At 41.8% G+C, this 15339-nt stretch overlaps 1 long non-coding RNA gene across 1 annotated transcript; it reads right to left on the bottom strand.

Moving 5' to 3' along the window:
- Positions 1 to 7158: 7158 nt before the first annotated feature.
- LOC146544500 (uncharacterized) lies at positions 7159 to 14832 on the bottom strand. The gene is made up of 3 exons (XR_014883168.1): positions 13231 to 14832; positions 12442 to 12665; positions 7159 to 10807 (listed from the first exon to the last, which is right to left on the bottom strand). It is a non-coding gene; the product is annotated as an uncharacterized LOC146544500 (long non-coding RNA).
- Positions 14833 to 15339: the final 507 nt, after the last annotated feature.

Genomic DNA, 15339 nt, shown 5'->3' with positions numbered 1-15339 from the left:
GTGTGTGGACACCTCTCTACCTCCTGCTCTTCATGGAGCTCAGGAAGTCCCCTGCAGTCCGCAGTGCTCCCTAGTAGCTCCCAGCACCCTCCATGCCAAAGGAGGAGGCTGGAGGCATTTAGTTTGTGCCACCATTTTACAGTAAGAACCAGCGATCCAAGCTACAGTTGTCCCACCGGTGGTAGCACTGCATAGCAGAGCTGATCCAGAGAGGGACCAGACTGCAGTTCATCGTGCAAAAGAAAGTGATGATTTCTGTGCACAGGTCCCACTTAATACCTTAAGATCTGAAATACACTTGAGCAATGATAAGAAAGATCAGCCAGATGTCCAGCAGTACTACTCTAAAAGTATCACCACCTGACTGCTGTCAAGGATGTGCAATTCAACTTCCAGGTGCTAGAAGACTGTCCACTTGAGATAAGTTCATCTAAAAATCAGAAGAATGAAGGCTATAAATATTTTTTACTTATTATGCTTTAAACATTTGGGTATTCTTTGTCTGGTGGGGGAAAAAAAAAAAAAAAAGTAGGTTTTACTTCATCTCCCTCTTTTCTCCTTTTGTCTCACATATATCTCCTTCTTTGTTGCAAGCCCAGAAGGCAGAAACACAACCATGTTTTCCTGAAAGTAGGAGTGATTTATTACAATTAATATCACTGATTTTCAGAAGTTTCTTGTCTCAGTGAAAAACAAATGCACCTCCGAAAAACATTATTTCATATTCATATTGCATATATTAAGTGATTTAAGTATCTAAATCTAAGAATTTTGGTGGATACTGTTGAGCTGCATTAAGCGAAAATAAGTATCCCAGAAGACAAGCAAAAAAGGAAGAAGGAGGATTAAGGAATGGCAACCACCAGAGACTCTTACAGGATGTGAAGAGGAAAAAAGGGGTCAGAAAAAAAACCTGACTTCTTCAGCTGAAAACTGAACTGTGCCTTCCATTCAAAGAGCACCAGATAACAAGAGCAAGCCATCAGATTGCTCAATGGGTGTAAGAGAAGAAATAAGGAAAAGAGAGAATTGATTGATAGGAGAGATATGAAGAAGGTGCACTGCAATGCATAGTGGAGTCTTAATTGCTTTCACAAGGATCTTGAATTCCAGACTGCTTCTCTGTGTAAGGTGCTCCGAATTCAGGTGTAGGTTTTTGTTTTCTCATACAATTATGCAGCAAAGTTAACTGAAATAGCCATTTTGTAGCACCCCAAAATGTTATCATTCACAGAGAGGAGATAATGTAGGGAAATGTAGAATTTTTATTTTTTTTTTTTTTCCAAAAAAAGTGGGCAGTGTCCTGGGTCAATCTGAGACATACCCTGCGTGTCGAGTAACATTCCAGGCACTCTCTGTCTCCTTTTCTCCTGCTGTGGAAATGGCTTAATCCCACATCCACAGTGTGAGAGTGAAAGGAAAAGGAAACATTAGCTATCTGCATGAGAAGCCAGTAAGACAATGATTTGTCACCTAATGAAATCACTAAAATCGAGGGCAACAGAGCATCCCAAAAGCTATCTTCAAAATGCCAGGATGGAGGATGTAATTCCAGATGGTTCCAGAGGATCAAAGATATTGATTTCCCTTCATAGAGTGTTAATGGATTTTTAGCTAAAAAAAAGCTAAAGAAGAGTCCATCTTCAACCTGACAACAGATCAAAAAACAGCATAAACATAGATTCAAAATCATTTTTAACATTTATACATGTTATACATGTGAGCAATAAGAGAGAATACACATAATCAGCACCACTCAAATTCTCTTCTTGATCCGAAAATTACTTTAGATGCTTTGGAAGTAATTACTTTAGAATGCCAGCATCAGACTTCAACTATATTCCCTCTTTTCTGCTTCTCTACTCTTCACTTTTATCTCAAGAAGCTTCTGTTATCAATATCTCAAACCTTCTCAACAAGAGAATATAGTTCCTTACTGGAATAAGCACAGTACTGAAAAGATTGACTGCCCTGGTATTGATTTTCTCATGTTAACAGTAACACATAATGTGCAACAAACACACGAAAAAGGATTGCTTTCACTTCCAAGGAAGGGGCAACTTGATCTATCCTGAAAACTGACTGAAAGTAGTGGTAGGAAGTGCCTTGTTTATTGTAATTCACTGGATTCATACACTCCCGCTCAGCTGAAAGAGAAACAAAGACCCTCTGATAGTATAGGGGAATTTGAACTTTTCCCTGAGCTATCTTAAAGGGCAGAGTACCTATACACTCAACAGAGAAATATCTCATTAATTCTGTAAATTAATGACATAAGATGACAGAAGTATACTTACCTGCCCTTAAAGGCCATTGCAAGTAAGGGCTAGGAGTTCCTATTGTCAAAAGTTCAAGCTCCTTTTCAGTGAATGTAACTGAGCTGGTATCACAGAGATGTGAAACCAACAAGCTATTATAGAGCCACTGCTCAGAGGAGAATACTACACAGACTTGTATTGGGATTGTGTTGGGATGAGAAGGCTCCTAAACCTCCTCATCTCCACTTTCATTCAGCAGCCAAATTTCCACTTCCTCTGTCACACCCATATCTAAACCATCTGTTGTTTAAAAAATCATTCCTATTACAGGGACCCTTGGGAAACTACTGGGAGATGTCCCTCTGCCCGCAAACTTGTCCACACTGTGCTTTAGAGCAGAGCTGTTACTGGTCAAATCTCATTCAGCTGCCTTCAGAAAACTCATATCTGCCACCGTTTCAGTGAGCAATGAGGATGTAGCGGAGCCTCACATCCCTTCCTTCACATTCCAGCATAATTACCCTTCTGCTTGCCTTATTATTCTTCCATGAACCTGCCTGATCATGGAGCCAGGCATTGTTGTAGTGAGCATAGGAAGGGTTAATATTCAGGGTCTTCTCATTAGTCAATAATAATGCAGAGGGCCTGGGTGCCCTGGTAAATATCAGGACTTAACAGTCCAAAGACTGTACAAACAGTAAGGGACAGTACACGCCTGTCAAGCCTGAAATCTAAATATACAGAGCAAACGCAGGTTGAGCTCCCATCCCCACTTGGCAGGTGGGAGAATGTGCCACCTCCTCTCTCTCCACCTCTGTGCTGTCCTGCCTGTGCTGCAGATGTGGGGCCCCAAAGCCCTGCCCTAGGCACAGCTAGCCTTGGGCACAAGAGAAACTGCAGGTGCGGTACCACCCCAACTGCAGTAAGCTGCTGTAGGAGTCCCTGCACAGGGGCACCCACTGGGACTTCTCCTCCTGCTGATACATGACATGATTCACACTCTGCACTTGCGTGACGTGTCACACACCTTTGAACTCACCCATGTTGTGTTTAACACTGGAAGCAGTCCAGCTTCCTCAGGCCCACGAGTCACCAGGAGTGATGAGCTTCCCTACCTTACCACAGCACCACACCACATGGGGTCACACTCAAGCCTGGCCTCACAAGCAACTTCCTCATGTCTTCCCCATTCTTTCAGGGCTGGACTGAGTGGACCAGCTGCCTCCCAGTTAGGTCTGGCCACTACCAATCTAGCAGACTATTTTGCCAGAAAGTGACAAGTCAGAAAATTAAACAGAAACTGCAGTCATATAAATGAAGCGACTGAGAAACAGAACCAGGCTGAAAGCATTTACCTGTGGGGACGTGGCAATACTGTTCAGCCCTGAAGGCAGACCAATATCAGTTACTCTGAAGATAGATCAGGAAGCAAACTTAAACTGCTGAATAATTAGGGTTATCCAAGTATAACTTCAGTATTTCTTCTCAGAATATAAAAACATTACTGCTGACAGTTGAGATGCCCTTAAAGACAGAAAATTAAATTAACAGTCAGGCTGCCATATCTCTTTCTCTGGGGTTTCCCAGATGGAAATATGTGTGAATGAGCTCCATAGACCATGTGTTATAAATGCCACATTTCAGGAAGCTTCCAGGCTGACTGCACATACTCTGTACAAAAGATCTGTGGCTGTTCAGTAAATCTGAGAGCTTGGGAACAGGCTTACTGTGTATGCGTGACTCCATTGAATATTGTGAGCATAGCAAATCCAGAATTCTGGATGTTTCAGATAGATCATGCTACTAATTCACATAAGCAGAAAGCACTGTCTAAAATCACCAGGACTAGGGTGGCTGTGCACATAGTGGATAACTAATCTATGCACATAGGATTCCTGAGGTTTGCAGAAACTTCAGGGTCCTTATAGACCAATATACAGAGACTTTCACAATATACAGAGACTTTCACAGCAGGTTGCCCAGGACGATTTCCAGAGGATTTTGAATATCTCTAAGGATCTACACACACACTGTAGAAACATTAGGATGGGGAAGCATTGGAACAGGCTGACCAGAGAAGTTGGTGGATGCCTCATGCCCAGAGCTGTTCAAGGTTGGATGGGGCCCTAGGCAGCCTGATCTAGTGGGCAGGAACCTTGCCCATGGCAGGGGGCTTGGAACTAGATGATCTTTAGGATCCCTTCCAACAGAAGACATTCTGTGATTTTATAAATCTGGATTCCCAGGTTTGTGGCAACTCGGTCAAGGATCTATCACGCAGTCACTCCATGGGGCTGCTCAATGGCCCAAAACCCCAGAGCAGGGTAAAACCTGAAGCTCCACCTGCGCAGCACTTCTGCATTCTCATCCAGATGTGTGGGGCTCTGTGCTAACTGCAGTGTCAACAACAAGTGCTTGCTTTTGGCTGCTTCACCTTTGGCAGACAAACACTTGCTTTTTCTTACAGAGCCTGTGCCTGTTGCCATTATTTGAAAGCTTGTGCTTCTTTACACTAGCCCATCAATAATTAGACGAGAAGACCATGTAATGCTAATTCTATGCTACGTGTTATGACATTTTACAGATGGTTGTGCGACTTTATAATTTTTAAGGGAAAAATGGAACAAGTTACATATAAATGAGGCCTGGCTTGTGCTACAGCATCCACAGAGGACAGAGGGGAGGCAAATAACCCAGGCAGCCCTCCTCTTGGCTGTAAAGGAGCCAGCCATGGCAGTGAAACAGGTGCTGTCTGCTGAGGCGGCGGTGATGTTCCGCTGTTTCAGTGTTTCATTAGCACAGCCCAGGTGTGGCCCATCCCGAGCAGGCTCAGCACAGTACACAGGCACTGCCCTGTGTGCCCTGTGCCCAGCCTTCCCCTCCCAAGGCCACAGGGCTAGCTCCTTGCCCTGTGCTGGTGCCGCCTGGTAGCCCCAGGCCAGCACAGACCCTGCTGGGGAATTAACTAAGAAGCGTGAGTGTTGGGAGATCCAAGAAAGACAGGGAAACATCTAGGGAAGTAAAGCTCACTTAACCTATGGCCAAACTCCTGGAATGATTTGATTTCCTAAGCGGCATCCCATATAACATCACAACATCAGTTCCTATACAAGTACGTGAACAAACAATGGTATTGATTTACTTGCTGTGGTACAACTTTGTGATGATCAACAGCTTGGCAGGATTTTTAGGAGGACTTGAACCTGCCTTGAACAATGAGGGATCCAGAATTGGATTACATTATGGCTTTTTATAAGATAGTGGAAGGCTACGTGCTCACTTCACACCACAAGACAAACCATCAATGATGGAGATGGAGAAGGACTTTTTCCAAGAGCAGCATCAGATGGAAAATTCACATTCACTGCATGCTATCCTTGCAGGCAGGAATGGGGCAGGAGGCACTTCAAAACCAGACGTGGCTACTGAAAGACCACACCACTCAATGCTATCTTCAGCTGCTTCAGTGGACGAGCAGGTACTAAGCTAAGCTCACCTGCTGGAGAAACCTCCCTGCCCTCCATTCTTACCTTCAGACTAAGGCTACCTCCCAGGATTAGGTCACCCCTCTGCTTTGGCTGCCGAGCTGGATTGCCAGCCATGGGTGGATGTGCAATTTGTCACATTTAATTGTCTAAGACATCAGCTCTACAAACACCCCAGGGCATGGCTACGAATGCACAGAGTGTAAATGTGAAAAAAGAAGTTCAATAAGTAGAATAACAGCATCCCAGGTGAAGCACCCCTAAAAGTAGGTCAGAACTACTCCCAGAAAGTGGGCTAATACAGCTTCTCATTCAATTTACTTTATAATGTGTTTTGGTTTTTAATGTTTGTTTCATTGTTATTCATGTTGGTTGCTGGTACGCTATCTGCTGAAGATACATCTGTAAAGAGTAAAAATTCAAGTCAAAAGATCCAAGAAAAAAGGCAGGTGTGATTGCATGTCTCAAGATATACAAGCAGTTAAAGCAAAGGGACTTCATGTACAGTGACTATAGAGAAAACTTGTTCCACCACCTACCTTGGGTATACTGGCTGTCGTTCTGATTTTTTACAAAGTTCTTCACTCTTTGGTGATAAAATGCTGCTGTCACCAGAGAGTAGTAACATGGACCTCCAGATACAGAGAGTTAAATTTGAAGCCAGTCCCAGAGAAACATAATAGAGTACGAGCAGCTGATGATGACTGAAAACATACTATAAACCTGTTTTAAACTTTTTCAAAGGAACAACAACCAAAAAAAAAAAAAAAAAAAAAAAAGGATCTATTTTAAAGGTTCATATTCATGCTTTCCCTTACTTAGATAAAATTAATGGCCAAAGAGTCAATTTTGCTGGGTAAACCATGCATGCGACATGAGGCTCTTGTCCAGCTGGCTCTTAACCAGCTTTCAAGGGAGGAATTGTGGCCCTTCTTCCTCTTGCAGAACTGGGAACAAATATGGTGCCATGGCTGTAGCTCTTCAAAGAAAAATCTTAAGGAATCCAGAAAAAGTGCAGAATAAAGAAGCCTTCAGGTGGCTTTTTGGGCACAGGGCTGGGAAATTCAGTTCAGTTGTCTGGTTTTTTTGCTGTATCCCCATCTGTTCCTCCTCACCCTGAGCACAGCCCTGACAGCTTCTCCCCCGCACAGCCACCAGTAGATGCCCTGCACCTGTCCCCAGACTCTGGCCCTGCTGGAAACAGGAGAGATGGAGCTGGCCACATGTGCACACTGCCACATAACCATGCAATCACATTTTTTTTAATCCCAGACCTGGTGCAATCCAATTTACCCTATTACATCACTTTTGTTCACATTCAATATTCATTGTGAAACCATCTCAAGACAGGAAAAACTAGATAACTAGGGAAGAGCTGTTCTCCGGAGATTGCCACAGATGACACCTGTGAGACATCAGTGATGCATGCTTTATTTGAGTTACAGTCAAGAAATCAGCACAACATCCAAAACATCCCAAAATCTCCTAAGCATACCATCATTTTTTACAGCTATGCAGTACAAAGCATAAAAATATATTTTTTAGTTGTTTGAATTCATACAATGCTAACAGAGAATGCAAAGGAAGACACACGACTCACACACCCCACCACCCTTGAGGAAATCACAAATAACAAGATTTTAGAAAAAAAACAACCCACAACACTACATTTTGGAAGAAATTGACTGTACAACATAGGAAGACTTAAACGATTCACAGAAGTGATGGGCTTACCTGTTGAATTATATAGATATAGTCAAAATCAATAATCTCAAAGATAAAGGAAGATGATACTAAAACTCCTTCAGCTGTTACCAGAAAAGAAAAAGAAATTAAGCAAGTTTCTTTTCAACAACTCTGACCCTAACCTTGGGCCATCCCTTAAATCATGTCTGTCCTCAATCCATTATCTCCCCACAGCAACAGTACAGATCTGGCCCTGGTATCTTTTCTTTGCTTCACTCATCCAGATACACTCCCTCCCTTCCTTTCTTCCTGGGTTGCATTGGCAGGTGTAGTGGAGAGGGTGGTAAATTGAATTCCTGCCTGCAGGGATAAATTATTAATGCCTTCCTGCTCGGTGGAATTGTGGGATTTGCCTGTTGTTCTACAAAACCATTTCTGAGTTTATGTTCAAGTAGTTCTGTCTTGATTTTTGGTATTCCAGATATAGGATAGGTTCTATCTTATCTTGCTGTTTTCCTCAATGATCTCAAATTATGAATATGATATATGAATATAATATATGAATATGAATAAAATACAGTGTGGTTGCTATCACCTCATAGAATAGTATGTGCTGAAACATTCCCAGACATGCATCCAAAATGTACTTCTCTGAGATTAATCAATTAATTAATTAGACCAAATGGAAACTTTCTAGCAGAAAATATTTGTTATTAATTGAAAAAAAATAAATAGCTGAAAATATGATTACATTGCATTCTTCACATTTTGCTAATCTTTTAAATGTCTACATGTACTATTAAATACAAAATTATTTGCCTAAAATCTTTTCTATAAAATATTCACTTGTTGGTTTTCAAAAAGGAAATAATTAATTCCTAAAAGTCTCTCTTAGGTCATATTGCCTGGGGCATGTAATATTAGTTTCTCCTCTGTTTGAGTAGTATAGAAGTTTTAGATTTACATAGCTTCATTAATTAGAACATAAATTTAGGATTGTCCACAAGTGATTTGCAATTCCTAACTATAAACAGCCTCACCAGTTCAATTGAATAATTTGCACATGCAGGCAGGCTGAGGCTTGCAGGCTTGGACATAGTAGATGATGGACATTTTATAGATCGCTAAGTATGGACAGTAGTATGCAGTGGGGTGTTTTCATATAGCTTTTATTAAATGAGTTTTCTGATAGAAGACAGTATTCTTACATAAGGAGAGGACTTGCTTTGTCTCTATGTACAACACTAACAAAAAACCAAAACAAGCCATCAAGGCAATGCCAGCAGGAAGGTCATTGTTGAAACACATTTCTAATTCCTTGAAGAGTCATGTTTTGATGTTATTTAAGAAGATATATTGGTAGAATTACAACTGTTTTGCAACCACACCTAGCAACAGTTCAAGAATTAATATGTTGAGCAAAAACTTCACCTACTCTAACAGCACAATTTCTCTAAATTTTCAGTAAGAAAATGTTTTGAAGTAAAATGGAGTTGTTTGTTATGCACATAGATGAAGTTTGCTACTCCTTCTCTTTAGCTACTGCACTGACCTCAGGCAACCCAGAAAATGTCAATTGAGAACTGCAGCCAGCAAACCACTCAAGCTTGTCCTATCCAATGGCAGTCCCATTGATTCCTGTGGTGCAGGCCCTATCTGAAAAGCTTTGCTGAAAACAGTCATGTGCAGTGTCACCCTAGGATTCCTCTTTACATATGGTAAACAATTCCCAGTGCCACCAATAGGGCAGACCAGCCTAAGGTTTGCCCCAGTTTTTTTTTTTCTTCAGCACGACTAAGGAAAGTCTTTTGCACTGTTTCATGTGCTTCTCAGGCAGAAAGTTTAGTCCATATATAATATCTTATTTTGCGATCATACTGCTTCAAAAATGTTAAGCTACTTCATAGCCCAACCTATTCAAAGACCTGCCATCAACTTCAATAGGAAGCACACTGAGACTTTATTAGTGCAATGCAGATGATTTTTGGTACCTTTCCAGTAAAGGACACAGTTCTTTTGGCATATATTGAATATTATTGTCCTTACTCTGTGTGGAGATGCAATTGGGTCTGCTGCAGGGAGACTTCTGATGATTTACAATCCAAACAGACCACAGAAACCTCATTCTCTTAACAAGGACTAAGCCATATCTTGGATTTGTTTTCTGCTACTAGTGACAAGTCTCACATGAAGTTCATCATTTTCCAACAGTATAACTCAGAGCATGGCCTGCAATCCTTCTGGAGATCTGAAAGGGTTCATGTAACATTATAGAAAAGAAAGTCAGATCAGTTCTCCCAGGCAAAGAGTGGTGTTTACAGGCCACCAGTATTTGCATTAGCCAAGGAGCTGTGATCTTCCTCTCACTAGTTTTAATTGGCTGGCATTAGTTAGGTCCCTTCAGCACATGCGCACGACTGTTTATACTTGCAAGCAGTAATAACCAGCAATTCTCACTGCCCCATCCTAAAGCGACTGACCTGCTGTTAATTCAGGAGGTTGTAGAGAAGATAAATCAGAGGAGGCTGCATTTTCAGAAATCTTTTATGTCTCACCCTCAGTAAAGAATAGATAGCAAATGGTTTCCCCATTGTTGAAGAGGCAAATAAAACATGGGCTCAAAATTATGAAACAAACGTAGAAAGGGCTGGCATTCAGCTGGCCTCCACGCTCACAGACCTCCCATTTTTAGGAGACAAGTTCAGTGGATGAGCTAGGAAGGAGGTAAACTAGTAATTATGGAGCTAGTGAAAAGGGAGACTCAAAGAACACCCATCAAAATCAAGACGAAGACAAAAGACACCAAAAGAAGAAAAATTTAATTGCCTTATCATCAGCATCAAGAGGGGGATTATAGATGAGAGAGCCTAGATTTGCACAGCTACGAGCAACATGACACTGTTACAGGGCCCAGCATGATGAGGATGTTGAAGTGACTCTTGGGTCTGCACTGCCACAGGGAGCAGAGCAGATGGTGTTGCATGTCATGTAAGATCCATCACTACTTTGTGTGGCTCAGAAATCACTCACAGCTCAAGTTTGGCACAACCACATTCATAATGTTTGTGTGTTCAACCCAGCCATAACAGACTCCTGCAACCAAGACGCTCTCTTTACAGATCTGATAAAGGTGCACCCCCTACAATTCATCTTTGAGTTGCTCTTGGTAAAGAAAATTATCTTGAAAGCTTATTAATTCACTTTGTCACATATGAAATTCAAGATGAGTGAGCAGGTGGTCTGTTTTGAAGATTATAAAATCAAATCCATTAGCTAGGTGACTAGATCCATAACCAGCAATTTGTCATGCCAGAGCAGAAGACTGCATCACACAGAACTTCAATCGGAATGAAACATGTTGGATGTCTTCTGTTACCACTAAAAAATGCACAAGTACATGTAATCATTTCCTAATTAGAAAATGGAATGCATTCAAAATAAGGTACAACTCTATGAGAACTTAAACAAAGAGAGTTTGATAATAGAACTATATTTCTGGCACACTGGATTGTATGCTACCCATTTCACTTCCAGACAATGAAGCTCAATTCCTTAGTATATTGAGCTGATGATTTTAAAGAACAAATGTTACAAAAAATGGTTATGAGCTATCTCAAATAAGATACAAATAAGTATTTAAGCAAAAATATATGAATGTTAACTGTGAATTCCTGAAAAACCACAGTAGATATTTAGTGAGTCACTGCCCCAAAATGCCAAGGGCAACCATTCCTTCCCCTATGAAGGGAATGTGCAGGCAGATATTAAACAAACTGTTCTGAAGGAAAGAGCAGGATGAGAATAGTTGTTACCAACCAGATAATACAGACTGATAGAGAAATGAAAGCACACACACACAAAAAAAACCAACAACCACACAACAACCCAGTAAGTTTTTAAAACGTTATGAAGAAACAAATTCTTCTTAATGAATAGATTCTACAATTCCTCTATAACATATAATGAAAATGATAAATGTATCAGTAATGATTTGCAAAAGGCAAAAGTGTTAACTGTCTTTCTATGCTGTACTGGGAACTATACCAATTGGTATATAGTCATATAAGGTGGCAATGAAAGGTGAGGCCTTGAAGCTCTCTCAGTCCTACTGTTTGGCAGAACAACAAAATCCAAGCGCCAAACTTTTATCTGTATCTCAAAATCTCATGGATTAATTCAAAGATTCAAAGATTATGAATCTGTTGTGATCGTCTAATCTGCCCACCTATATAGCACAGGCCATTAGACTTGTGTGAACCTCTTCTCTGAACTACAGAAAGTCTACTAGGAAAACACCAGCATGAAACTGGAAGCTTCCTCCTTGTCAAAGCTGGTTTTGATTCAGCTACTGGCCATTGGATCCTCCTATCATTCAGCTACACTGAAGAATTCATTACAGGAGAATACCCTCAATAGCACTGTTCACAGAAAACAGGCAAGTCCCTCTTTTACAATGTCCCCAGTAAAGTATGAACATTATGAAGATCATTTTGCCATTCTTCAGGACTTCTTTTGCACCTTGCTAATGTGATCACATTCTTATCCTGTGAATACTCAGTCTGGACACTGAATGATGGTAATTACTAAGCCACTGCTAAACACAGCAGCATCTGAGTGAGAAAACTAAACACAGGCACAAGTGTGGGCACACATTTGCTCATGCTATATAATGGTTAGTTTCAGAGTGCATTTGGGGAATATGTGAACCTCTGCCAGGCTATAACTGAGCATTGTTTGAGTCACAGCATAGGACAAGATAGCTTAAACAAGCAGTATGGATGGGGCTACTATGTTTGAGGGAGTCTGGGTGTATGGAGGCAAGCTATTCTATCTCATCTCCCCTCACAGGTAGAGAATTAACCCAGGACCACTTTTCTAGTTAGCAAAGACATAGCCTCTGCAAGGTTGTCTAACCTTGTTCCCCATATTTTTAACTTTAGAGGCCAGAGAAGTTTATTTTTCAGGGACCTGCACTACAGATTCATGCTGAGACAGTTATTCATCCTGCTTACCGTGTTCCTCCAAACATCACTGTTCCCCAGCACAAATTCATTTACTCCATCTGTATGACTTCAGATTTTTGTTCTCACTCCAATAGCTTTAGATCAGATTGTGTTAAAACAATCCAAGGTCACTTGAATTATAATTGTGATATCCCTCCTTTGACACTCGCTAGTTTCTTCAGCATCAGCATCCTCTGCAAACTCCACTTTCTCCAGGATATCTGAAAGAAGAACTGAAAAAAAAAAAAAAAGAAAAAAAAATTCTCAAAGAATTTTTTATAAAATAAGTCTTTTTAAGGAAGAGGAACTTTCGCACTAAAAAAGAGATTGCAGTCTCCACCTGAGACATCCCAAAGTCAGCCAGACAACACCTAAGCAACTTCATCTGCCTTTGAAGTTGCCGCAGCTTTGAGCAATGGACTGGATTATATGACCTGCAGAGGTGCCTTCCAACAGAATGATTCCATGGTGATTCTCCATTTGTACTCCAGGACCTGCCAGTAGGCCAGCTTTCAATCAGTGTAACACGTGCCATGCTAGTTTTATACTGTTTGGTTTTCTTTAATTGCAGTCTCCTGATTTTGGGTCAAATGCTTTTTGTCATTTTCATCATCCTTATTTAACTAACCTACCATCTTATAAAGAAAGGTGACAAGTAAGTTTTACAATCTAGATTTCACATACAGTAATGTTGACTGGTATTAATTATATGTTTCTCTTTTAATTTTCCTTTAAGCTAGTGCTGCATCAGCTGTTCACTCCTCTGCCAGAATTCATAATAGGCATCGCAGTATCTACCTTAAGTTATCCTGGATTCCCAGCTCTTCCACTGCGTTCCAGGAGTTACTGAACATCAGCAGAAGCGACTCAGGCACTCTCCAGATGAGTCCGCTAAAACATAAGGATGCAAGTTATCTGGATGGCCTGATTTTAACTTCTCCGTACGTTTCTAAAGGAAAGAAAGTTGTTGCAGAGACAGGTATGCCGCTCTTTTCACTTCTTTCCAAACCAAACATTCATTGAACTGCACTATCCGCCCTGTGCTGTTGGCAGCTCTCAGGGCACAGCCCGCAGGCACGGGTGCCGAGAGCAGCCCATCCTCCTGCCTGCTTTGCGGACGGTGGAGCCCTGGAAACACGCCCTAAATGCCGCCCGCCGATGCCACCGCGGGCCAGGCCGCGCCGGGCTTGTTGGCTCGGGCTGCGGGTCCCACCCCGCTGCGGCGCGGCCGCCCTCGCCCTTCCCGGCCTCCTCCTCGGGAGCAGCCGCCCTGTCCCAGCCCTCCCCCGCGGCTCGCTGGCCTTGCTCCTCTCTGTCTCTGCCACCGCGTCCCCAGGGCTGCCAGCCCAGCCCTTGTCCCCGTTCGGCCCTGGCTTCTCTACGTGGGCAACAAAGGTGTTTCAGCTTCCTCTGCTGCACAGCTCCATGCGGGAACACTGGCACAACCGGGATGCTTCTTGCTCTTCGTGCACCTGAAAGACCTTTTTGATTGTATGCAGCTCAGAAAAGCATCAAAAAGTTCCGTTTATTACACATAGCCTTAATCCTGTCTGTTTTGCTGGACAATCCAGTAGCAATAAATACCAGGAAATTCCCATTTTTTGCCTTCCTGCTCTCCTTTTGAGGCAGCAAGACACTACATTTTTCACCATACACTTAAATACAATTTATATTTGTCAGTACCTGTGGCACACCCACTTGCATCATCTGCCAGAGGAGACAATGGACGAACATTCCCAAAATATCACAAACTGACAAACTGAATACTGCAGCTGACAAAGTACAACTGATACTTCTGCATTTAGCATAGCAGTAAAGAGAAGATAAAACCTTTTCGCCTTTTTTTTTTCTTCTTCCCAAAATGACAGTGACTTTTGAAAGAAAGTTTAATAGCCAGCATGACATTTTAGTAACTGACCTTAAAAATGACATTCATTGTTCCTATTCCAAACTTGTGAGAAAATTTGTAACTGTGTCAGTACTAGTTGCAAAATCTACCTTAATTTTTCACCCTGTCAATCTCATGGGCTTTCCCGTGGCACATTGTGATCTGCCTTCTGATCTTCAGCCAGTCTGTGTGTTTTGAATTCCAGATATCACCCACAGAAAAATAAAGGGATGTTTCACATCAGCAGGCATCAGCATCTACCATCTGTTGCTTCCTGAGAAAAAAAACCTACCCGAACCAATCATTCTATCCTAATTTTAGTCAGCCTTTAGAATACAAAGCCATCCAAAACACTGCTGTTAGATTTTCCTGGACTGGTGGAGTTCATGATTGACGGGTTAGGAGGAAGCCATGGCCAATCTTCTCTCTTCCCTGCTCTATATACCACCAAAGTTTTGGTGCTTTTAATAGTAAGTTCCTTTTGTCCAAGATGTCTTCCACAAACAGTATTTAAAATGCGTGATGAATACAAGGAAGATGAGCAGCATTCACAGCCCCTGCAGCTATGGCTTACTTAATAAATCATTGCTTTTGGCATGGGATGCTAATTCTCCCCTCCCTGTGAGAGAGAGACCTCAGCCCTGAACACCTTATCTCCCATCTCACTGGGTTTCTCTGCCATGGTAAAAATCTCGAGGCTGTAAGGTAGCGCTTCATTTGCAAAGGAGTGTCTTCAGGAAATGCTGAAGTTTCCTGACAAATTCCATCCTTATGATATTGTGTGAAGCAACATTTGCAGTCCAGCAGAATCTCTGCTTTTGTGGAATGTGGAATGAACAAAAGATTACAGGATGCTTGGTAATCAGGCAACTTCCAGTGTGTAAGTGGCCACATATACTTATTATCCACAGCCCTATCCTGCGAGAATTTCAACATATCCCAGAAGAGTCCATCAGGCCCTGCTGACATCTGGTTATGTCGGTATCACCATAAATGTGGAACAAAAAGGCACAGTAGGT

Source organism: Meleagris gallopavo, chromosome 4, assembly GCF_905368555.1.
Source record: "Meleagris gallopavo chromosome 4, MGAL_WU_HG_1.1, whole genome shotgun sequence".
Taxonomy (NCBI): domain Eukaryota; kingdom Metazoa; phylum Chordata; class Aves; order Galliformes; family Phasianidae; genus Meleagris; species Meleagris gallopavo.
This window is presented reverse-complemented; position numbering and strand designations above follow the sequence as displayed.